This window comes from Marmota monax, unplaced genomic scaffold (genome assembly GCF_021218885.2).
Source record: "Marmota monax isolate L192 unplaced genomic scaffold, Marmota_monax_Labrador192_F-V1.1 WCK01_AAM20220418_F8-fsc00059, whole genome shotgun sequence".
Lineage (NCBI taxonomy): Eukaryota > Metazoa > Chordata > Mammalia > Rodentia > Sciuridae > Marmota > Marmota monax.
Window position 1 is genome coordinate 8,930,172 of NW_026693595.1, and position 26,488 is coordinate 8,956,659.

At 40.1% G+C, this 26,488-nt stretch overlaps 1 protein-coding gene and 1 long non-coding RNA gene across 5 annotated transcripts in view; one reads left to right on the forward strand and one right to left on the reverse strand.

The window, feature by feature from the left end:
- Kank1 (KN motif and ankyrin repeat domains 1) overlaps positions 1-26,488 on the forward strand; it is a 208,429-nt gene that overhangs the window by 104,187 nt on the left and 77,754 nt on the right. The window contains exon 1 of one of the 4 annotated variants that reach the window (XM_046459370.2): positions 22,923-23,012. The exons of the other annotated variants lie outside the window; for them this stretch is intronic. The gene's annotated coding sequence lies outside the window, so the exon portion shown is untranslated. Of the gene's footprint in view, positions 1-22,922; positions 23,013-26,488 lie in introns of those variants that run through there. 4 annotated transcript variants of the gene reach the window in all.
- On the reverse strand, positions 2,619-4,019 carry LOC124102927 (uncharacterized). Its single transcript, XR_006855036.2, has 2 exons — positions 3,827-4,019; positions 2,619-3,085 (listed from the first exon to the last, which is right to left on the reverse strand). It is a non-coding gene; the product is annotated as an uncharacterized LOC124102927 (long non-coding RNA).

Sequence of the window (26,488 nt, forward strand, 5' to 3'; positions counted from 1 at the left end):
TGTGTTTAAATATTCTGAGTGTGGTTAATTCTATACAAATACAGCCTTTACTTAGTACAAAATTGTGCATGTTTGATTTTATGGTTTACTTTTTATACAGCCCTTTTTAGTCAGCTTTTTCACTGCTGTGACTAAAGGACCTGACCAGAACAACTGCAGAGGAGAAAGAGTTTATTTGGGGGCTTATGTTTTCAGAGGTCTCAGTCCATAGAAGATCAGCTCCATTCCTCAGGGCTCGAGGTGAGGCTGAACATCATGGCAGGAGAGTGTGGTGGAGGGAAGCAGCTCACATGGTGATCAGAGAGCAGAGATACTCCACTGGACAGATACGAATATATACCCAAAGCCATGCCCCAATCCTAGCCTACTCCAGCCACATCTAACCTCTTCAGTTACCACTCAGTTAATCTCTATCAGGGGATTACACCACTGATTGGATTAAGACTCTCATAACCCAATCATTTCTCCTCTAAACTTTCTTGCATTGTCTTATCCGTGAGATTTTGAGGGGACATCTTTCATCTAAAACATAATACAGCCCTAACATGTACTTTTCCTCGTACTCCTTGTTGTCTCTTTACCTGATGCAGCCTGTTGGGGTGCTTCATTATGCTTAAATAATGTTCTTTGAGGGGCAGGGGTTGTAGCTCATTGGTTGAGCACTTGCTTTGCCTCGCATGCATGAGGCACTGGGTTCCATCCTTAGCACCACATAAAAAAAATAATTAAAGATATTGTGTCCATCTAGAACTAAAAAATATTTTTTAAAATGTTCTTTCAAAGCAATGAATTATAGTATCATTTTCTTTTATTGCATTTTAATTGAAACTGTTACTAGATACACAAGGGTGGAATTAGTCTTTGCTGCTTTAGTCCCTCTGGCATCCTACACGCTTCCTTTTCTCGCCTCCCGTGAAAGTTTCGTGGAGTGGAGCCTGGGATGGCTTGCACATCACATGCTGTTCGCTTCTTAATTGTGCTAGTTGAGGAATGAAATAATCTCATTACCTCTCTCAAATTTTTTTCTTATTGATTAAACTATAAAAAGTCCTTGGGTTAGAATTTAGGATTCCTATTTTTTTCTCTCGGTGCTTAGTCCAAGGCCAGTCAGTCCTGTAGCACATCCTCTAGGGAAAGACTTGATTGATGGTGGGTTCTCAGTTCACTGTTCCTGCTTGATCTTTGCATTGGCGCAGTTAATACCTGCTTCTGGTATAGGTTAAGTCACCAATATGTCCATGACCTTAGGAACAAATTTATATATTTCCCTTGATGTCTAACAGTAGAAAACAGTGGGAGAGGAAATATCAAGTGGCACCTGACCTAACTAAAGACTCGTGTGGAACGGAAGAGAAAATAGAGAACACAGCTGCTGAGTCCAGGTGGAAAATGGTGACCTACTTCTGATCCTCTGTGTGCCAACATCTATAGGCAATGCCAACTGATGCACATGTTCAGCACCTGAGTGGATGCCAGTTGCCTGCCCAGACAAGCCCCATCTGGCATAAGAGCTTAAGAAAGACTTCAATGTTAGGGATTAGCAGGGACCTCTCTGCAGCTGTCATACCAGTGTCACCTCCCCAACCCAGCATCAGCCTCGAACCACACCCCGACCCATGTTCAATAAAGAAATGTTTAGTGCTTCCGTGGTTCAGTCCATAAGGTGGAATTCTTAGGTTTAGGCAAACTTAGGAACTTGTTTGGGTTACTAGGTTTTTAAATTTCATCCAGTCTCTAGAACTACCTCATGGTAAGGATATCCATGAGGACAAAAGTGAGGTCATGTTTGGTAGTCAGTCATTTAGTGATGTCTTTGGCTACAGTTGCTCTGTCAGCTCACGTCTGGAGCAACTTGAACTAAAGACGGCAGATCTTGTCCTGAATGTTGGACTAGACATTTGAATCACTAATTAAGTTACTATCAAACTGCATAATCCAAATCTTTAAATAATTGATAAGACCTTAATTTTGTCACTTAAGCTGACATTTAATCTAAAAGCTACTTGTCTTTACACCCTGTAAAAGAAATATTTGGTTTATACTTAATTCCTACAAATTTTCAACACTGAGATTTTTAAATGCTTCCCATCATCCATCCCTCCATCGAAGCTTTCTCAAGTGCCCTATACAAAACATTCAATATCAATCAAGACAGTAATTATATAGTGTGACACAGAGTCTCAGTGCCTTTCCACAGCAAACACTAATTCCTCACTCACATTTCTTGTGCATTGTGGGTCAGCCACAGCTCTGCTCATTGTCTACCTCTGTGTGTTGATGGAGCAGCTTCTATTTGCATCATGGCCATGGAGAATAAGGTGAAGTTCCATACATGCTCTTAAAACTTCTTCCTACAATCACACTTCGACCATTTCAGAAAAAAGAATCATGGTACTTCAACCGTCTCTAAAGTTATTTTACCTTGTCCAGTTCTTTTGTCTATTTGTTTTACAACTGACACTTTTTGGCATTTATTTTTCAAAACCAGACATTTCTTTTGTCTTCAGAAGATAAATGGACAGTGTCCACCTAAAACTTAAGAATAAATATTTTTTTAAAAAAGATAAATTGGAATCAGAAAAAGGTCAGAGAAGAAATGAGAAGTAGCACACATCTAATAGTCTAGGTTTCATTTCCTTTATTTTCTCAAGATCACCAGCCTTTGTTCAAGGGGGTTTATCTGTTTAGTCTGAGAAGTTATTACCTTTGCTCTCAAGCCAAAGTAGTTTTGGGACCCTGAAGTTATGTTCTGTTTAATCTCAAAGCCAGCCAGGCAGGCAGAGCCCAGTGTCACCTTTACAGCTGCTAGATGGTGATAAGGAGCCAGCTACTCCTCTTTCATCTGGCTGTTGGGGGAGGCACAAGCCAAAGGGGCTGGTAGGAAGAATGACTTCCTGATGCAGTTTTCCCACCGTTCACTTAGGCAGATAGGCTGACGCCCTGCACCTATCTTCCTTGGCAGAGACTCAGATCAGCAGGCCAGTTCCTGACACCTACGTGCATACACTTCAAGTTGCTTGTTCCGCTTTCCTCTTTCCTGCTCGAGTTTCTCACAGGAGTAGGCTCCATTTCAGATTTATCACTTCTGTAAAGAAGAAAACACGTATTTATAGAGTAGAGTATCTTCTGGAGAGACAGTGTGGGCAGACTGAAGCATGGAATGAATTCTGGCTGTCGATCAACAATATTTATGGAGCTACCTTCCGGATGCCACGCTTATTGTGGGCAATTATCAAAGAAATAAGCATGGCCCACCTGTCCCCTACTGTAACCCACCCAAAGCACATGGCATCGACCTGAAGATCATTTCTAATACACTGCCCATGGAATTCAGCTTCCTTTGAGCAAACAACTGTATTCCAAAGTGTAAAATAACAGATTTGGATCTTGTGTCATATAAAAACCATGCATTTGTTAAGAATAAATTTTTAAAGTCAAGAAGCATGTTATCTCATAGTCAGAATATTTATAAGGACATAGTTCTTTCAAAGAATGCATTTGAAAAAAATCACTTGTAGGCACCCAGCTTGCTGCTTAACATATACAGTGGGCATCCATGAAGTTGTTTTTGTTTTGTTTCTAATGACAGTGAATGTTAGAATTTGGTTTAAAAACAAACAAACAAAACCAAAAAACTCCAGCCTCATTATCCAAATTGGTCATGGGGAAGTCATGCTTCAGTTCAGTAAGAAGGTCTTGCCTCCTGGGTGGGGGCAGTCATTTCTTCTCCTGTGCTGGACATCTAGTGTCTGCCCTGAGGTAAAACTGCCTCCACCCTGTTATCCCAAGCACAATTTATGGCTCCTAGTGGTTTGAACAAACTTACCTGCCACCTTAAGAGAAGAGTAGAGAATTATTGACCGAAGTTTACTCATCCAGATACCTTATGACTGAAGAAAATACTGCTTTTCAAATGTGGACTTAACCTTTTCTGAACTTAAATTCACTATCTGTTGGTACAAATCCACAGCGCTTGAAGGAGGAAAAATGGCCAAAACTAAATGCAACCACCCCCCCCACCCCCCACCCCCCGTCAGCCCCAACTCTCAAAGAGATTTCCTAGATTAGTTAAAAGCCCCTTTGCAGGTCTGAATCTTCCATTTTGCTTCAGAGTCAATAGCTGTCTCGGAAGACTGGGAGAGATTTATGGTGCTTCTGAATTTGGAAGGGACTCTTATCTATCCCTCGGGACTAGTTTGTACAGTGTTATCTTTCAAGCTGTACAGTACTTAGAAGCATCCTGCTATTTAATGTATCTGGTTGGGTGGAAGAGGGACCAAAGAGAACAGAGTAGGACTAAACCAAGGTTGCAGCCTCAAGGACAAGCTGATTTGATAGCAACTTCTCCCTTTGGACAAATAACTGTACACAATTGGCCCTTTACATGGCATCAGATTTTGTTGTGCCAATTGCTTTGAATTTTGAAAATGTAAGTATTTACGCAAAGAGCTGACATAGTTCAGAACAGCCGAACCTATCCTCCTCTTAGAATTGATGAGCTACTGTGTGATCGTAATAGCTTTCCTGTATTCAGCTAGGAATAAACGTGTGTGTGGTGACCTATCAGTATTTTCACCTTCAGTTTGTGGATGTATTACAGACTATAGGACACAGATTTTTCTCAGGTCAGCTTTCCTATAGTTTGTAAGGGTTTCATATACAATATATTGTTCTATTAAAATACCAAGATGTATTAAAATATTGAGAATTTACTGTAATTTAAAAATATATTAAGCAGACTCTTCCTTCAGAGGGATTATTTTTTCCAAGTATATTTAGCTCACTTAAATTTTTGGGTTGTGTTTTCAGAAAAGTTATCTAGTTCAGGTCTAGGCAGGCCAGACACCTTTTTTCAAGTACACTGATATCTTCCAAAATGTTCTTACTGGCTGTTGCTCAGTGTCATTAATCACATTCCATTGCCTTCCAGCCTTATCTTGAAATGGGACATTAACTCTTCAATCCCCCAAATCAAAATAGCCTAAAACTAGACTTTTCTGAGCCAGTGTGTACAGCAATTACTAGCAACAAAATAAAAATAATTCTTTTTTTTTTTTTAAAGGTTCTTGGGGCTGGGGTTGTGGTTCAGTGGTAGAGTACTCACCTAGCATGTGCAAGGCCTTGGGTTCCATCCTCAGCACCACAAAAAATTAAGAAAAATAAAAGTATGTGTCCAACTACAACTAAAAAAATAAATATTAAAAAAACATGGTTCTGGGTATTGAACCCAGGTTCTTGTGTATGCTAAGCACAAGCTTTGTTACTAGAATAAATCGATCCTCTATCTCTCACCCTGTACAAGACTCAATTCAAAGTGGATCAAGGACCTAGGCATTAGACTAGAGACTCTGTGCCTACTAGAAGAAAAATTAATCCCAACTTTCCACCCTGTCAATTTAAGAACCAGCTTCCTCAAGAAGATTGTTCAAGCCAAGAAGTAAAATCAAGAATCAATAAATGAGACGGTATCAAAGTAAAAAGCTTCTTCACCACAAAGGAAACAAGAATGTGAACAGATGAGGCTGGGATGTGGCTCAAGCGGTAGTGTGCTCGCCTGGCATGCGTGCGGCCTGGGTTCGATCCTCAGCACCACATACAAACAAAGATGTTGTGTCCGCGGAAACTAGAAAATAAATATTAAAAAATTCTCTCTCTCTCTCTCTCTCTCTCTTTAAAAAAAAAATGTGAACAGAGAGCCTACAGAATGGGAGAAAATCTTTACCACCAGCTACTCAGAGCATTATTCTCCAGGATAGACAAAGAACTCAAACTTAACACCAAAAAAAAAACCAAATAATCCAATCAATAAATGGGCTAAGGAACTGGCACTTCACAAAAGAAATATGAATGGTCAACAAATATGAAAAAAATTGTTCAACATCTCTAGCAATTGGAGAAATGCAAATCAAAACTACACTGATCTTCTATCTCACCCTAGTCAGAATGGCATTATCAAGAATACAAGTAAAAATGTTTGTGAGGATGTGGGGGAAAATCTTGACTCATAGATTGCTGGTGGGACTGCAAATTGGTACAACCACTCTGGAAAGCAGTATGGAGATTCCTCAGAAAACTTGGAATGGAACCACCATTGACCTAGTTATCCCACTCCTCAGTTTTTTCCCAAAGGACTTAAAATCAGCATACTACAATGGCACAGCCACTTCATGTTTATAGCAGCTCAATTCACATAGCTAAACTATGGAACCAACCTATGTGCCCTCACAAAGGAATATTACTCAGCCATAAAGAAGAATGAAATAATGACATTTGCCAGTAAATGGATGGGACTGTAGACTATCATGCTAAGTGAAATAAGCCAGTCCCCCCAAACCAAAGGCAGAATGTTTTTTGATATGTGGTTTCTAACCCACAACAAGAGAGGGAAAGATTAGAAGTTCACTGGAAAAAGGGAAATGAAGGGAAGGGAGTGAGGAATAGGAATAGTGTTCTTAAATAATGTTCTTAAATTAGAAAAGAACAGATTTCAATCATCAGCAATAAAAAGTCTCAAACTTCATGTCTTCCTTTCCTGTGACTGCTAGATATCCCTGCAGTTGGAGGTGATTCCTCTTTCCTTCCCTCTCAGCAGGAGCATGTCTTGCCTCCATTCAGTAGAATGAATTGGATATATATTTTTTATCCTTATATATGAATATGTGACCAGTGTAACTCCACATCATATACAACCACAATAATGGGATTCCCACCTGGAAGAAGTTATACATATTCTGTGCATGTATTATATGTCAAAATATACTCTACTGTCATGTATATCTAGAAAAAACAAATTAAAAAAATGTGTAACTAATGTGATCCTGCAATCTATACACGTGGTAAAAATGGGAGTTCATAACCCACTTGAATCAAATGTATGAAATATGATATGTCAAGAGCATTGTAATGTTTTGCGCAACCAATAAAAAAAAAACTACTGAACTATAACCCCATCCCACTAATAACTTTTTTAAATTATTTAGCCATTTAGGTGGAATAAGAGTACCCCCTTTCCAATGACTAAGCCCTGTTAACAGTTTTACTCTTGAATAGTTTTGTTAGTATCCCATTTGTTAACTGATTTGATCAAATTCCAGATTTGAAATTAGTCATCATTTGATAAATCAAATTAAGCCTCTTAATCAAATTCTATAATTTATTAAGTGCAATCTGGTCCAAATCCTCATTTAAGGGCTCACCTACCAAAATGCTTTCAAAATGCTCAATACCAGAAATTTTAGGTATTCAGTCTCCCCTCTGTTCAGCTCCTTACCTGAGGTCCCCCTGACCCTTTGGGGAGCTTATTCTATTTAAAAAAATTTTATTTTATTTTTAAAAAATAACTTATTCTAGTTAAAAATTTTTAGCTGGGGACTCCATCTGGTAAAGGTAACTAGACAGTTGGCAGATATCGGATAACATGTTAGTAGGCTAAATGGTTAGTAAATAGCCTTGAATATAAATTAATAATTTGGGGCTATTTATATTAGCTTTCCCAAAGTTGTATTCTTAAAGTTGAGCTTTATGAACTGTTACTGATTGTAGTCCAACAAGCGTAAGCAAAGCCTCTGCGTCCACTGAGTTGGATTCAAGTTCCAGGTCACACTGACCTGACAATGTGGACATTCTTAAGTCACCATCACCCAAAATGAGTCTTAAGTCCATATAGATGTGACCCATTACTGGAGGCTAGGAGGGTGCACATGCATGTACACACACAAGAATGCATGTGTACACACATACACACACACACACACCCTTAAAGGTCTTAGACCACAGTCATTTGTATTTTCACTGTTCTTAAATTAATAAAGAACAGAGATTTCAATCATTAGCAATAAAAAGTCTCAAACTTCATGGCTTCCTGTGACTGCTAGATATCCCTGCAGTCAGAGGTGATTCCTCTTTCCTTCCCTCTCAGCAGGAGCATGTCTTGCCTCCTGTGTGCCAAGCAAGACCTTGCATGAAAGCAGGTCCCTGTTTCCAGCACTGCTCATGCACTTGCTGGCTTCTGAACCCTGGCACCAATCAACGTGGCATTTTGCTGTCAGCCTTCCCATGGGGCTATGTACTCAGGGAGATGAAGAAGCCCGAATGTTTTTCCAGTGGCACTGGTTTGTCCTGGGGATCACAGGTGTTGCTGAAGCCTCTGGGGAAGGAAGGGAGGAGGAGAAGAAAACACATTTATACAAAATTTGTTCTTTCAATAAATTTTCCAGCCCAAGTGGGTGCAGTAGCACATGCCTGTAATCCTAGCTACTAGAGAGGCTGAGGCAGGAGGATGGCAAGTTTAAGGTCAGGTTGGACAACCTAAGACCCTGAATCAAAATTTTAAAAATGATAGGGAACGTAGCTCAGGGGTAGGGGGTTTGCCTAGCACCCTCCAGGCCCTAAAAGGTTTGATGCCTGGCACCACAGAAAAAAAGTGGGGGCTGTTTCCAGCCCTCCTTTAATCTTACAGGATGAGGGTCTCTTTTGCTATATAAACTGCTTTTAGAGCTTTTGTTGCTCTGTTGTGGGAATTTACAGGGAATGTAGAGAGGGCATAAGGACAGTATAATTCAGGTCAGCCAAGGAGTACCTAAAACCTGATTAAATTGATTTGTAACTGATGATTTTTGTTTTTAGTTTCCATAAAGTGCTTCCCTTGGAGTACAAAGAAGCTAATATTCTGTATCTCATCACTTGCTTCTCTTCTGAGGCTCTGTGTGATGGGTCACTGATCTAGTATTGTGGAAGATGGATACAAGGACAAATAAGGCCTGGTCCTGCCCTGGAAGAAGGTTAAAGTTGGTGGGAACAAGAAATAAATGAATCCTTAGACATCTGAGCTGCTTAGAAGCATGAGGGTGTCGAGAAAACACAACAGGGAAAGGATAGTGTCTTTAATACATGGTGCTGGGAAAACTAGATATCCACATGCAAATGGGATTCCTATATATAAAAATTAACTTGAAGTGGATTTTGGCCATAAGAACAGAAATTAGAAAATTCCTAGAGGAAATCATGGGAAAGTTCCTGGACAGGGGTCTTGGCAATGAATTTTTAGCACAGGCACCAGAAGCAAAATTAAACAAGGAAGACTGCATCGAACTTAAAATTTCTGTGTATATGCTCATACAACTCAATAGCAAAAAAGAAAAACATAAAAACAACCAGATTTAAAAATGGAAAAAGACCTGAATGGACGTTTCTTATGACATACAAATGGCCAATAGTATATGAAAAGGTGCTTAAGATCATTAAGCATCACAGAAATGGAAATAAAAGCCACATGAGTTCTCACCTCACACCTGTTAAGGTGACTATTATGAGAGAAAGTGTTGGCAAAGATCTGGAAAAATATCCCTTGCATACTGTTGGTGGGAATAAAACTGGTATAGTCACTATGGAAACCAGTATGGTTTCTCAAAAAATTAAAAATAGAACTACCATATGATCCACCATTCCCACTTCTGGGTCTATCTCCAAAGAGAATGAAATCAGTATGTTGAAGATGTATTTGCACCTTTATGTTCACTGCAGTGTTATTCATATGGACATTTCAGATAAGATATAAAATCTGCATTAGCGTCCATCAGCCAATAATGGATGAAGGTATGGAATCAAATGGACAGATGACAAAAAACTGTCATGCGGAAAATTTGTGTACACACACACACACAGGAATACTATTCTGCTGTTAGGAAAAAAGAAATCTTGCCATTTGGGAAAACATGGATGAACCTGCAGGACATTATATTAACTGAAATAAGCTAGACACAGAAAGGGAGATACTTGTATGATCTCATATGTGGAAATTAAAGTCAAAACCACAGAAGCAGAGAATAGAATGGAAGTTGCTATGGACTGGGGCATGGGAGAAAGGGAAATTTAAAAACGGAAAAAGAGGAGTTAGTCAAAGAATGCCAAATTTCAGTTATAAGAGGAATATGTTCCGAAGATCTATTGTAGGATAGTGACTATAGTTATAATATTGTAGTGTTCACATGAAATTTGACAAGAGAGTAGCTTACCTCCCCCCACCCCAAGTGTACATGCATGCACACATAGGGTAACTGATGATGGACATGTTAATTTGATGGGCGTAACCTATAGATTATATATATAATCTCAGATCATGTTGTACATCGTGAATTGTTCAACTTATATTTGCCAATTATACCTCAATAAGTTTGGGGAAAAATATTTTAAAAAATCAAAGTTGCATTAAAAATCAGTGACAACAAACCAATATTTCCTTTAAAAATGATTCCCCACCTTCCTCCAACAAAAGCTTCCTTACCATACAGACCACCAATGAAAGCCCATCTCTGAGTGAGGACTGGGTGTTTGCAGTGAGACAGACTTCAGTTTATAGTAGAAATCTTTTCAGGGTTTTACTTTATGCCCTTCCTTGAGCAATCTATTTCATGGGTTTTTTGTTTGTTTGTTTTGTTTTGTTCCTTTGTATCTAAATTAAAAATGGCAATGGAACCACACATGATACTGTGTTTGTGAGGTCTCTGGGTTCTGCAGGGTGCTCCTCTGGGTGTGTGGTACTTTGATCATTGGTGTCCAGATCAAATCCCACATGCCCATAGCCGTCGTTTTTGGCAGTGATTTCCTGCAGATTAGCCCTAAGAGCCAGATTTCTTCATGGAGCAAAACTGCTACTGTCATGAGAAATGTTTGATGAAACATGTTTTTTAGTACATTTACCTAAGTCCTTATCAAGTTGAGTCCCCAGATAAGAATTGCTGGCTAACAGCCTGACTGAGGTGGAACAAACCTTTTTCCAAGTTCCCAGAAATATCATTTATGTCTGGGCAAACCATGTTTTTGTTTTTCTTTTCCCATTTAATCCACAGGAAACTTGTGGGTTGGGTCTTCTGATAGTCATCAGTTGTTAAAAGTCGTGCATTTCCACATACCCTCTTGTGCAAAGCATGTCTGGAAAAGGCTGGAACTTGAAGTCACTTTTTTAAAAAAATCACTCTTTAAAATTTAGTGTTTTGAGCAGCTTTCTGCCTTGCCATGTTTTACTAAAACAACTCTATAGAAGAGATTTACTCAAGTGTTTGGAATAAAACAAATGGAAAGAAGTTTCAAGCCTTCTCAGGTAAAAATGGACCTATGAGGGCTAGGGCTGTGGCTCAATGACAGAGGACTTGCTTCACATGTGTGAGGCACTGGGTTCGATCCTCAGCACCACACAAAAATAAAACAAATAAAGATAAATGTGTGTGTGTGTGTGTGTGTATATTTATATTTATTTATTTAAAATATATCCATGCTTTGAGATGATCAGTCCCAGAGTGTGTTGGCTTAGGGTCATGCTGTATCCTGGGCAAGTGGCCCTCTATCTAGACCGCTCCTGTCTCCCACCACTCAGCTCATCTCCCAGGTTTAACTGCTTCCCACCATCCCAAATGATCATTGCTTCAGAAACTTCCTGGCATTCCCGTCACTCTCTGGACCTCCCTCTAACTTCTTGCATGCCAGGTGTTTGGGTTTCTCCATCTCTTCACTGCCAGCTTATTCCTCTTGCTCTTCTGTGCAGCTGTTTTTGTCTTTCCATCCTCACTTGACAGCATTCCTTATTCCCAGCCAGCAAGGGGGATGGTCAACAGAGAATGAACAGCTCAAAACACTGTTCCTTCCACACTGCTGTCCTGAGATGCCTGGAATCCTGAAGTGTGAGGTAGAGATGGTGCCTTAGGTCTTCCTGCCAAGTCCACCCAGAGGCAGGTGATAGAGGAAGGCAGAGCCTGCAGTGTCCATTCCCTCCCCTTCTCCCTACACAGCAACGCCCCCTTTGGTGTGCCCAGGGCCACTCAGGCTGGGGAGTGGAAGCCCTCACCTTCAACTTCCACTTCCTCACTCCCAGCCACAGTCTTACTCCAAGCCATACGTGCTTTGTGGGGAGAAGCTCCTTTCCCTGTCTATCCCTGGTAATATATCAAGATATTCAGGGAGGCCTAGACGCCGACTTCTTCTCCCAGAGGTGATCGTTGTTGTGGCTGAGGAACTTTTTGTCGGTGATGAACAGTACTCTAGGTTTGTCCTCTGTCCTGGTTGCTCCTGTTAAAAAGTTGTCTCTTGGAGTCTAATTTCGGTTATGTAAACATCACTTGTATGGGTTTTGTTGTTGGGATTTCCAGGGAGGATGTAGGTAGATGTGTGAGAGCTGTGTACTTGTTTAAGCACAAATATATCCCATCCCACAATGATGGCTTTGCTTTTCTCCCCTATTTTCAGCAATAGTGGTAATTGGTCCTTAGGAATTTGGGGCCAAATAGGACTGGGCCAAATGTTGGCAGAATTTATTTAGTTACTTAAATCAAGCCTTTACAAAGCCTTCATTTATGTATAGCCCTCTGTTAAACAAAAATTGAGGAAATAATTAAAACAATCTGTCTCAAGGATGATTTAGAATATTTACACCAAGAATAATACCTTTATTTTATTTTTATGCGGTGCTGAGGATCGAATCCAGCACCCCACACACGCCAGGCAAGCTTTCGACCGCTGAGCCACAACCGCAGCTCCTACATCAAGAATAATAAGCATAACTTTATTGGCATAGTGCTTCATAGTATGGGAAGTACTTCCAAAAAAAAAATACAGTTACTTGTTTCATTTCCTCATTAATCTTAGAGAATATATTTTTGTCATTTTACTGATGAGGAGTGGAAACTAGGAGCACTTCACTCCTGACTTGTAAAGTCAGAAAGCCAGAGGACAGAACTATGGCTTGGGCTCTAGCCTGCTGGTCCCTGGCCTGTCTTGGCCTCCACGTCTTGCTCTGGCCCTTTCTGCCTCCCAGGTTCAGTTGTTCCCTTCAGTAGTTGATTGCCTTTGGATCCTTTTCTGAACTTTCGTTTCTATCTTGACTGCTTCCCATTTTGATATTCTCAACTCTAGACCCTGAGTAACTCCTGTTAGGAGCCTCACAGCATGAGAGTTTGTTTCTTTCTACTCCCAGATGCGTGTATTCTTATGTATCTAAAATCAGGAAGCATCCTGTGTCCCCCCCTGGAAGTCCATGGCTCAGGCATTTCACCTCTGCTGGTCTCTTGAAGTTCTGCGAGACTGGCACCTGTGTGGAGATGCTGCCTGAGGGCATGTGGACCACACTGGTGGTGTGGATTCAGAATGGTCAGGTATCCAGGGAGATGCCCTCCCCCCTCGCCCAGTTTCCAGGTTGAAACACGGGTTTCCTTGTCATTCTTGATCGCAGGATAGTTGATTCTTTGTGACCTTTTGGTGCCCCAGCTTCATATGGGGCTTCCCTGTTCAGTTTCCTGCCTTAGAAGTTGTTGCTTTCTCAGTAACACATAAAATAACATACATCTCATGACTTCTCAGATTTGATGAGATGCAGTGTCATGATAGCTGTCCCTGACTGTTCATGGGGTCTCCTGTCTAGTACACTCTGGCTACAGGGAAACAGGCAGGTGTGCCTGAGACGTGTCTTGCTCATCTGCTAAGACAAAAGCCAGAAGGGATCCACACTCACTGGCCCTCCCCCTAGCCTCTGTAGCAGATGCCTCGCTTGATTTCTTGCTGGTTGCACACGTGCAACAGAAATACAATGTTAATAAATATTTCTACATGTAATGGAGAAACAAGCCATAAAAATAGTCATTTGCCATCTGCTTAGATGAGTTACTAGGAAAAATGATGACATTTTCTGATTCAGTAACTTAACTATTCTCATGCTTCCTGTTGAGGTACATCTATATAAACAAATTGTAAATATCCAAGCACATGTCCTGAGAGAAGGACATTGGTTTCTGAGGCACATATGAATAACAGATGATAACTGATTCTCTTCTCCCTTCGAAGACCCCAAATATCTCAGTTACATAGCTTCATAGTTGTAGCCCATAGAGGAAATGTGTTAGAGATAATACCATCTCCTGTGCCCATCCATGTAAAGAGAACCAGTCTAACAAAAGGGAGAGGAGAAGTGGGCAGGCGGACTCCCAGTCAGTGACTTGGGAGAGGACAATGTTTTACGGAGCTGGCAATAATAGCTTATTTGCCGAGGGCCTTTTATGTATCAGGCACTTTACTAGGCACTTTGTATATATTTATATGTTTGTATATATTAGCTTCTTTACTGATGAAATCTGAGTGCTCATTTTAAGAACAAAGGAAATAATGATAAGAATGAAGGGCTGAGGTTGTGGCTCAGTGGTAGAGCACTTGCCTATCACATGCGAGGCCCTGGGTTCCATCCTCAGCACCACATAAAAATAAAAATAAATAAATAAAGTAAAAGTATTGTATCCAACTACAACTTAAAAAAAAAGAGAGAAGAGAAGAAAATGAAAGACTTGGTTCAGGTAGAAGATGAGAGGCTATAGGAAGCTTAGTCAAAGTCTGTTGAAGATTAACAGAGGCAAAATGAGGGTATTACTGGTTGGTAAGGAGGAGAAATATGTTGGTATAAACCATTCTAGGAATGATATATATCTTTTTTGTTATTTCTGTTCAGTGTTAGTGTTTTGAAAGAGTATGAATTTATAAGTTGGCAGTAGACTAAGTATGTAGTGCATTCTATGCCCAGCAAACAGAATTGTCTATCCAAGTTTATGGGACCCACAAAGAAATGAAATGCTGTGAAGACTCATCAGCACCCTGGGATTTGTGGAGCTTCTCCCCTAGGCAGCCTTAACCAGAGAATTTTATGGTCCCTATCATATTCCACCTCAAGATACAAGACTTCCTCTTCTGAGGACCACCAGCTCTACACCCTTGGATCCCACACGAGGCTCTTTGTTGGTGTCTCCAGCCCAGACCTCCCTTCTAAGTCTTACTCTGTACTCCAGCCTGGAACACTCCTAAGGGTTTCTTTGCTTCTTCCTTCTTTGGGCAAGTCATTCTTCTCATTTCATCCAGAGAATTAATTTCCAAAAGGTAACCCAATCCCATGGCTTCTGAGCCCCAGTATCTTTCCTATTGCTTTCAGAATGAAATGCGAACTCCTCAGCTGGGCATGGAAAGCCCTTAGTCATCCAGCCCTTGTCTGTTTAATTTCCCACAGCTCTGTGCACACACCCCATCCTGTGGTCTCTGCATCTGCTCCTGTCCTCTTTGAAGACTGCTTCCTCCCCTCCAGGGCCAACTTACTCATGTTTAAGACTCACTTCAGGGGTGGTGTCTCTCATGACCTTTGCCTACACCCCATTTATCTATTGCACCTGTGTGGTTCTGCCACTCTCAGCTCGCACCAATAGGGCAACTACCTAATGCATAGTGAAATTACATTGTCACAACTTCCCCAGCATAGCTCTGTATTCCAGGATTACAGAGGCCATGGTATTAATCCCTGTCTCCTTTAGGGTGAACACCATACCTACCCCTTAACAATCACTTATGATTTTGAACGCCAAGGAAGTAACGTTTAATCCTCAATGTAAGGTACTGGTGAAGCCTGGAAAGTAGCAATGCACCGATGATGTCAGAATTCATGTTTCCACTTAATATCAGGAATTGGCAGGCAGCATTTCCAGGCTTTCTTGGCCAAAAGTACTACTGAAACCCCATTCTCCTAGATTTTGATCTTTGGATGATACATCCTGGGCATGTAATTATTTGTCTTCATAATTAGATTTTACCTTGGGGCTCTAAGAGAAGAGGTTAAAGGAATCAATGGTTTAGTAATTGTATTGTAAAAAGGAAAGTTGAATGGAAACTATTTTAAAAACTGGTTAGAAAAGATAATTATTGGAAGCATGGGGAAGATAATTACTTATTGTATTAACTGGTACAGATGGAGGTTTCATGCAAAATAAAGCAGCTTATAATTTTTTTTTAAAATAGTTTCTTTCATAAGCAGGTTTAGCAACCTTCAGGGCACAAGGCAAGGCCTTCATCCAAGAGGATGAAGTTCTAAAAGCCTCTGTAACCACGACTTTGCCTCTCTGAGTGGGGAGAAGGCTCATTTCCATCCCAGTGAATTACTCTGAGGATTTCTAATTGACTGTCACTAGGAGAGTTCCTTATCACAGCACAATGCAAGAATAGGGTTTTTGCAAAGTAAAAAAAACATAGGCAATGAGGCTGTTTCCCTCCTCTTATGAGGTTCTGTCCCATTTTGTTCCCAATCTTGACTTTTTTTTTTTTCAGTGTTCCATGAGAAGATTGTGGAATAAAACTTTCTATGGACCGTTGATAAATAAACTTTTTTCCCAGCCAGTCCTTTTCACAAGACTCCCACTTAATAAAGTCTCTGCCATAGAACAAAATCCAGATTCCTGAACCTGGCCTTCAGGACCTCAGGAACTCATTCTGACTCATCTTTCTAGTCTTCTCGTTTAGATATGTTTTAAATGCAAATAAAATCACCAGAAAACCTTGCATCAAATTGTTTTACACAATAAGGAAAATTAAATTTTTTTTCATAACTTTAGAGAGCAGCTTTTGAGGTTAGTTGATTCAGTGGTTAGTTCAAAGTTTGATTGACCAGAGGCCCAGGTTCTTCCTGCACCCGACTCTACCCCTCTCCGTGTGCTGATACTGTGTCTCTAGGCAGAGCCAGTCTGAGAATGTGTGTGCAGATTACCAGGCATGGCACACAGTCTGGCATTATGCATTTCTCTTAGAAGCCAAAAAAAACTTTGCCCAGAAGCACCTCAGGGAATGCTTCCTTACAGCTCATTGACCAGAATTGAGTCAGTCGCATGTCCTTTCCTAAACCAGTCACTGGCCACGGAGTAGGTTACCTTGGTAGTCAACATGGAGGGTGGAGTGTCAGCCCTCAGGACTTCAGGGCTTCTTCATGTGTTCCTCCTCTTACCCCACCCCAGCCTCTTCATGGTGACCTTACACAACCTTGTGCCTGACTATCACCAAGCCTCCCCAGATCCTGAGCAGCCCTAAGTCCTCAAAATCCCTTTGCTCCATGGCTCTTCCCTGGCCTGCTCCTGATGTCTCTAGGCACCTGTCTGAAGGTCACAGCTCTGCAGTGGTGTGGAAGGTCCTTCAGGGCATGTCTCTGCTTCTCTGTGTTCTATAGCATACTCTTCAGAGGACCACAAACCCTGACTTTATTCATGAAAACCCTTTCTCCAAAGTGTTATTCAGACTAATATAACCTACAGAAGGAAATGCTCTTACATCCTGTTCACAATAAACCTCCCTGAGATCAGGCTAGTACTTAAAATAAGGATCCTTTTCCATTTCCAGACAAGGAATTCTATATGAATGGAGTAAGAAAAAGTAAATGTGACATTCCCAATTTATTAGTATTCTTTTTTATTCACCCACATTCCTTTTTATCCCTTTATAAAAAATCATGAACTTGGGCTGGAGTTGTGGCTCGGTGGTACAGCACTTGCCTAGCACCTGTGGGCACTGGGTTTACTTCTCAACACCATTTCAAAACAAAAAAGGTATACAAAAATTCATGAGCTCCATTTCTGTGCAGGACATATAGGCTTTAGATTTTACTTCATTTTTTCCCCTGATATTTTCCAATAAGTCATTATACATCAGAATTATTAGGAAGTTTTAAAAAAAATACATCAATGCCAGCCTGATTTTGAGACTCAGTTGGTCTCAGGAAGGCCTTGTCTATTTGTGTGTGTGATCTTGGTTTTTTTGTTTGTTTTTTGTGTTGGTGGTACTGGTGATCCAACCCCAGGCCGCACACATGCCAGGCAAGCACTTTACCACCGAGCCACATCCCCAGGCCCAGTCTGTTTGCTTGAAAGTACCCCAGCCATTCCAGTGGGCAGCCAGGGTGAGAGCCATGCTCCTAGATTCCAGAGGCAAAACCCTTCTTGTGTAAAATTTTCAGAGTAATTTCTCTTCTATCAGGATTCGTGTCTAAGCTGTTGCCATTGGGTACATTTCTCATTTGTACCTCTGACTGTGCAGGGTATGTATGATTTCTTGTGAGTTTGGTGGTTAAGTTCCGTCTTCCCTTTCCCCTATCTAGTTGTAAACACCCCTTGATTTCTTGGCTCTCTACAGCACTCAGGGCTATGCTAAGGAAGCCCCCACTGTCCCCGTCAACAGATAAGTTATTGCCTGGACCTGGAATGTCACTTGTCATTGGGAAGCCTAGGAGGCATGCTACTCAGAACATCCTTAACCTTCTTTCAGGCCTGGAAAGCTGACCTCTTTCAGAGCCCTGTACCATGCTGCTTCAGAGATGGCCTCCCTCCTCTGGATCTCTGTTCAGACCTTTGCACTCTGAGGAATATTTTATATAGTGCTTCATTTTGTTCACCTAAATGCCCCCACCCCCACTGCCTTTTGACAAGTTCAACTTTATTCCACTTCTCCAGCAACTCCTCCATTTCAGCTGTGTCAGGAAAACATTTCTGAGTTCACTGGGAGAGTTGTCCTTCTTTCAACTCTGTTCTTTTTCAAGTTTGAGATCCTCTGTCTTCTGTTTGCTTCAGACCCAACCAGATATTCTCATTATCTATTCACAGTCAGGATGTGAAAACTTTTGTGTGAGCCTTTGTTGAATGCTCCTTGTTTTCTGGCCTTTCACCATCTGTGGCAGTACTTGTTTAGTAATTAGAGGGCAGGGCAGTACTTACTGGCCCATTTTTGCATGGTTCAGCATTTGTTTGGTTATGACTGATGATGACTGGAGCCTGGTGTTGTAAGTTGTTCTTTGCAGCATGTGTTCTTACCCTTGAGCACATACCAGGGTCACTAATGTTCTTATTTAAATGGTTTGCTGGGTCCTACCCTCAAAGATCTCTGATACAGCAAATCTGGGTGAGGCCTGGGGATGTGTGTGAAGAAGTTCTCTGGTCATGATAATGCTGCTGAACTTGGGGACCACCCTTGGAGAAGCACAGTCCTATTGGATCAGGAAATGACCAAGAAATGAGTGCTTATTTTTCAGGTTAAATATTTAAAACTGTTTTAAATAGTTTCAGATACCTAATAGTAGGTACTCAGAACGTTTCATGTGAGACCCTCCAATATATCATAGATTTTAAAAGGAACTCTTAAATAGGGACAGGTGGGAAATTGCCTTAAGCAGGAAATTGCCTTAACCATGATTGAGTCAGTGACTCACTGATAAGAGACCTGGTTCTTATTGGCATTCCATACTGCCATCGACTGTGTATTTGTGTGTCCTCAGACTGGCTCTTCATGGTGGCAAAATGGCTGCAAAATTGCGAAGCATCACATCCATGGACATGCTACTCACTATCCCAGCTTATGTTGTATCAGTAACTCTTGGGGATACTGAAATGGAAGATCCAGAAATTCTTATAAAAGATAACCATTAAGATATGAGCAAAGCAGTCATTGAGGGACAAGTTGACTTAGCTATGTGCACTCTGTGATTAGTGGTAGATTAAGACATTGCTCATCCAAGAAGTGTACTGTTGTGGTTCTTTCTCCACCCACTCCGTAATTATTAAAGCTTTGCATCAGTTTCTTAAACGTCTTAATACATTCAGGGTATATCATAGAATCTTCCAGTTCCAAGGATTCTGTTGACAGGCTAGTAATATGAAGACTGGTGCCAGTCCCCTGTCACTGCCTGAAATTCTGTGGTCAGTCCAACATGACAACATGAAACTGCAGATGGTCTCATCATCTGAGTCAGAGGCTAATTGCAAACAGGACTCAGCCAAGTGGAAATAGGCAGTGAGTTTGCTGACTCAGGTGCTGTGCTCCTGCTCCTGCTGTGTGTCTGTCCCATCGTGCCCAGAGAGCCTGCTGGGAAGTCTGCCTTGAGCTGGTTAAGCACTGCTTTCTCCTCTTCTGCACCTCTCTTAAGGTTTTGCTCACTTGGTCATCATCTTGCCTTCCAAGATCTGTAGCTCCTCCCCCTCTGCTATGTCAGGATATTCTATTTTTATTCAGAATAAGCACATAAATGGTCTCTGATAAATCTTCATTCCCTAAGCATTGGGGCTAAAATGACATTGTTGGCACCAAATGTGTGGCGTGTCCCAAATGTGTCTTGTTAGAGGTAGAATATTTGGGAAAGAGTGCATTAGTTCTTTACTCCCAGGTTCTGGGCAAACTTTGAGTTATCCGTTATTTTGAAGTGGATCAACTTTGTTGTCTTCCATAAACTTGTTAAATTTGACTTCTGTTGAAGAAGTATGTGGTACCTCATAATTCCCTTCTATGGATTCCCCTCATCCTCAAATCAGTGTCAGTATTGAAATTTTCTCTTCTGACTCCTCCAGAGTGATCTTCTCTCTGCCATCCATTTCACTGTGTCAGTCATCAATTACCCTTCAGTGGTATTGTTGTTACAGTAGCCCAGACTAAGAGATCTTGCTTAGAGCCTGAAGCACAAGAAGGCAGAAGGGCGTGGCACTGTTCAGGAAACCATGCAAGATCAATCTGCTTATGGGACAAAGTGGGCTCTTGACACGCCGATTACTGTAGGGAAGGTGTCTGTTTAAGGGAAATAGTGTGGAATTTAATCCTAAGTAGAATGACAGTTGTAAAGAAACTTGTTAAGTAAAACAAAAAGTATTTAGTATCAGATTTGTGGGGAAAAGTATGTTTTAAAGAGTGTTTTTATGGGGTCCCTGTAGGAATGTAAATCTTACATTGAGATGTAGTCTTTTATGTATTATGTATTTCATTTAGTTTTAAAATACACAAAATTAATAGTCAAATGCATTTGTGGAGACTTAGGTTAAAGGAGTAAAGTGCCTCTAGAGTACTGGTTCCCTCATGAACTGATCACCCCCAAAGGCCCTGCCATACCATCACCCTGGGTTTTGTTGCAACATATGGGGGGTGGGAGTGGGGGGTGTGGGGAGGGACCAACATTCAGACTTGAGCAGTCTTCAGATCTCATTGTGCACAGCTTCTTTTTAGAGTAGCTCCAGATCTGAGGGACTCAAGAGCCCTCCTCCCAACCCTATGCCTTTAGGAAACTGAGGACTCCTGGCTGCTCAGCTTTGCCCTAACTCTTCTGGCAGGGGAAACTCCTTTTGTGTGTGTGTGTGTGTGTGTGCGTGGGGTGGGACACAATCAGATTTTAAAATAACTGCCTGTGGTATGATGAAATTAGAAAAGGAAGCGCTAAATTTTGATGTCAGTTTTTAATAGATGTTGACCCAGAGCCATATTGTAACCCCAACCAACTTTCCATTTACCACCAATGTTACTTCAAGCCAGAGAAATGTAGGCCTGTGTTTGGAAGAACCCTGTGATGGTGAGAAATTCAGCTGAAAGAGACAATGATCCCTGTGGAAGTGATAATTAATGCAATTAGATGTGTACAGCATGTTTAGAGGGAGTCTGGGCAGGTGTGCATATGCCATCTTTGTCGGATAAACAAATGAAAGTCTTTCACCTAATTGCTGTTTCCTGCATTAGAATCTTCCTCAGCAGAGGTTTGCTTTGGTCGTGGGAAGCCAGGTCAAGCATCCACCTTGGTAGTCCTCACTCTTTCCTAGTGTCTTATATAGCCTTCCCAAGATATGGCTTGTTTTGTTAAATGACTAATAAGACCATCTCCACCACCACAACACATAAATGGAACTGCTTGCAAAGTCCAGGATAGTCTACCAAGCTTTGGAATTCCAAGGAATTTTAAGGCAAAGGCCCTGCACTGAATTTATCAGAGGCCTCCTCAAGTTCTGACCTCAGGGATGCTCGGCTGGGCCTTGGTTGTTGGAGGCCCCAAAGTGCTTTCTCTCATACATCTTGTTCTCTTGCCTTTTCTTCTAATACCTTTCATCATGCCTTAATCTTCTCCTACCAGCTGACCCTGATCTTAATGTCAACACTGTTCAGACTTTTTTTTAAAAATAATAGTTTCATTGAAGTATAATTCATAAAGCATGCTGTTTAACCAGTGTACAATTTAGTGGTGGTTGGTTAGTAGATTCACAGAATTATGCAAAGCCATCACAAACAGTATTAGAACATTTTCATCACTCCAAAAGGAAAACCCATCCTCACCAGCTGTCATAAGCCATTTCCTCCTACCCTCCCATCCCCCCTCCACCCTGAGCAGCCATTAATCTACTTTCTGTCACCACAAGTATGCTTTGTTTTTATTGGGGAATTGATGCCCATAATCTGGAAGGTTGAACTCAGATGAGCTGTTGGCTCATCTCTGAGTGGGTTAAACCACTAATTTTTACGCAGCACTTACTGGATTTTTACCTCTCTCCTAATTGTGTCTTTGGACTTGTTACCTCTGTAGCATAATAATGTGAAAGGCCCTGGAACAAACAGGTCCACAGAAAACTTGACAGTTAAGTCACCATATTTGTTATAAAGATAGTGGGGTATTTATATATGTACCTAGGAAATCTCACCATCCTGTACATCCACAAGACTGGGGTCCTAATTGGACTAAAATATATTCCATGTGTGTATAATTACGTCAAAATAGATTCTACTGCTATGTATAACTAAAAAGAACCAATAAAGAAAAATAGTGGAAGGGAATAGCCTTTCTTTTTGAGGGTCACACAGACAGAACCATTTCCTTGTCCTCCCTAACCTTAAAAAAAGACTGTTTTCATAGTAGCTTTTCTAAATTGATTTACACTTAAGCAAATAAAAAAATGGAAAGATGAGAGCAGAGCTTAGCTGGCAAGACTGGTGTTTTTTTGTTTTGTTTTGTTTGTTTGTTTTTTAGCAAGTATTTGATCTCACTACTTGGTAGCACATAAACTGACTGTTGTACATTTCCTGTCCAAAATTCTTGATTCTTGGACATACTCGGTCACCAGAACCGAGAGATGGTTGCATTTATCTGCATTGTCAGCTGATAAAGTTCTCTATCTTTGTGGAGAAAAACTTAAGCCAGACAAGAACTTTTGTGCCTGGTAATCCTTATTCGAAAAATGTCCTTAAATGTCTAGAGGCAAATTTATTTCTATGTCCTTCATGATAAATAGGTGCCTGTCCCTTTTTTTCCCCACTCCATCAGTGACCTTCAACTGTGGATGGAAGGAAGTTGGTGCCTCCTTTTGGTATTTTGAGAGTTTTATTTTTGTGCCTTCCTTTGGCAGCCTGCTTTTTCCCTCTGTAAAGCCAGAGTTGAAGTGATAATGTGGGTAAGTATCCTTGGTGGTACCAAAGTTTGTTTGTTTGTTTTTTTTTTTTAATGTGTGTGTTTGTGACTGAATAAATTTATTGTTTTTTTTTTCCTACTTTACAGTTTTATGTTAGGTTTGTTGGAATCTTTTTGTAAACAAAACAGAGTAAAGCCTATTTGGAAACATAAAAATAGCCCAGGCAAGGTCACTTTTAAGTGCCTGGTTAAATCACAACTTGAACAGATCTTATGCTTTAAAACAAAAGTTAAAAGAAATTTTATTATAGATCCACAAAAGATACTTGTATGCATTTTCAAAATGAAAGTTTTGAACTAAGAATATGCTGAGAGGGGATGGGAATGACATTTCTCTATCTCCATCTCTCTTTGAAATACCACACAGATGTTTTTGGGCATGTGTGTACCTGCATTTTCTGATGAGAAGGTCCAGAACTTTCATAAGCTTTTCAAAATCACTGCTTGCAAATATCTTGAAGTGTATCTTACAATACTTATTATTTGAAGGTCTGCTTTTTACTATTTACAACTTTCAATATTAACTCTTTAAATATTTCTTCTGCAGAATAAGATACTCTTTTTTTGTGATATAGTTTTGTTTATTGTTCCCTCAAAATATTGGTGCAAACTTGGAAGGGCCTTCTCCCATAAAAATTTGGTTTAAAAGCAAATAAGTTTTAAACAAATGATCTAGACTTTTCTTTGGTTTGTTTTGCATGTGGGAACAGCAAGGTCTCTTGCAGTGTGGGTGTGTCATTACTTGGAGTCATGTTGATTATCGGAGTTGCTCTGTGGTAATGCCACTCCTTTTCACCTCTGTAACAGAGGGACCTGAAATAGACTTGACCCTGGTGTTTTTCAGACCCTGGTCTGAAGAACCTATATTATCTTCTGGGAAAGCAGCTAAACAGAGCACAGATTTTTTTTTTCTTTTCTTTTTTTTTTTGGGGGGGGGGTAGTTCTGGGAATTGAACCCCAGGGGCACTTACCCAATGAGCCATATCACCAGCCCTTTTTTGTATTTTATTTTGAGATAGGGTCTCACTGAGTTGCTTAGGGCCTTGCTAAGTTGCTGAGGCTGGCTTTGAACTCATAATCCTCCTGCCAGAGCACAGATTTTTAAATCAATATGGTCACTAAGATTTCAATCAAGATGATAAGTATCTATGACTTGAGATTGTGTTCTATTCCTTTGAAAAGAATCATCAATTTCCATTAACATTGGTAAAAAGGAATTGAGTTCTACTCTGAAATATTTGAAGTTTGAGAACTAGACCTTAGGCTAATAATCAGTGAAATAAAGAATTCACATTTTTAAGAAATGAAATATCTAATGATTAAAAAAATGATATATATGCATTGATATGTACAACGAAAACAAGGTAAATAGTTCAGAAATTGTTTCTATGATTGATCCAAAAAATAAAAGATTTAAATGCTCACATATGTGGGGCAGGGGTCTAGGCTATGTCCAGATTGTGGCGTGTCTGAGCCCCACAGAGCTCACAGTTCAGCCAGAGCCGATCCCTATGGAGGTTATTTCACCACCTTAGTTTTCTATGAGTTTTTCTAAGTTCTTTAGGATACCTATTGACAGTCATGTCGACCTGTGGAAAACATGATTATGACCAGGCACAAGGAGATAAAAGGAAAAACATACTTAAAAAACAATTAAAAATAGACTATATTTTTTCATCAGGAATAAGTTGTTCTCGATAGCCAAACTTTCCATTGGCACAATGTTTGGCCCTCTAATTATATCTTTTCTATTCCTGTCACTTTAATAATTTTGTTGTTAAAAGTTTCTGAAACTGTGTACTTAGACTTTCTTAAATAATATATTGAATATGATCTGATCTCTAGTGCACTAGGTCTATCAATCTTGGTAATGAATTGGGCTGTAATAAGTGTCTCGAGGAACTGTACAGATTACAGAGCTCTGTGCCCAAAAGTGCTTCTTTGAAACTATTTAAAAATCAATTCCCTTATTACAGTAATTTGCTTTTGAGATGCTGTGCCTTTCCGAAGCCATGGCCTTGTAATCTGACCAAGGCTAGTGGGGGTGGAGGGACACAACCAAAGTTAAAATAGAACTGTAGGTAAACTGGTCATGAGTGTAGACTTCTGTGTAAGTTAAATTCTTAGATATTTTATTTTCTTAGTTGATTATATTCTGTTCTCATTAGTGTTTCAGATCCATGGCTAGATAGCTAAGTTCTGGATAAGTCAGTTTGTTATTATATAGAAATGTGTTACATTATTTCTGGACATTGTAAATTGCTATATTGTTTTATTACATACAAGAAATAAACAAACAGAAATTTAAATTTAAAACTATCACTTTATGCCTCTTTGGTTTCTTTCTGTGCTTTTCCATGACATATAAACAAGCCATTATAGCCATATTTGGCATTGGTTGAATCCCAAAGTAGTGAAAAGTATTGAAAACTAGTACAGTTTTTTTAGTGTCTGTACTCTTTCATTTTAAAAGTATATATTTAATTCCATCTTTCTCCAAAAAAAAAAAAAATACAGTTTGTCCCAAGGGAGTAGCCTCAAGGAGAGATCTCTCAAGAGTTGTGTGCATTTAGGGTGTCAGAGGAGGGGAGGCACTGAGAGAGAATTTTTGGGAGCCTGCTTCTCACCACAACCCCATGAGGTGTGCCAAGCTATGTTTTTACCTGTTGACTTGGAACAGCAAATATGACTTTATCCCCAGCACTACCACCACCACCATCCCCAAAAAACAAAACAGAAGATCAGATTCTGAAGTACTAAACAACCCTAGTTCTTGTTCTGGCCCACACTTACATATGCCAGAGATATGAAATATTAGCCCTAATCTAAGAGCCCTTGAATGGATAGTTTGGGGAAAGTGTTCCATAGAGATGTGGAAGTCTAAGGAAATTGTAAAGAAGATGGAAGGATATAGCTGATCCAGGACTTACAATCCTCTACTTACTTTCACGTGTGTGTGTGTGTATTTAGTTTTAGATGAACACAATACTTTTATTCCATTTATTTATTTTTTTATTATTATTATTATTATTATTATTTGTGGTGCTAAGAATTGAACACAGTGCCTCACGTGTTAGGCAAATGCTCTACCACTGAGCTACATCCCCAGCCCTAAAATTCAACTCCCTCTGGGTACCCTTCTATCTTAAAGCTGTATTAACTATAGAGTAGTAGATCCTTTGTTTCTTTTATCTTTCTGCAATAGGATCATCTCAGCACCATTTTTTTAAATGGATATATATTTATATATAATATATATCTATCAAGACTTGCCTTTTCTGGGTCATAAAGTAAGACAAAAAGAAATGTGCAATTCCTTTTCTTATGGAGTATGTCCATCCATTCAAAATACAATTGTACTAGAAAAACTTAAAGCCCAGTGGTGAAAAGCAATACAGTAGGATCAAAAGTACAGTAAAAAAATGCTGTCTCAATCACATGCCAAGTGGAGCAACCTCA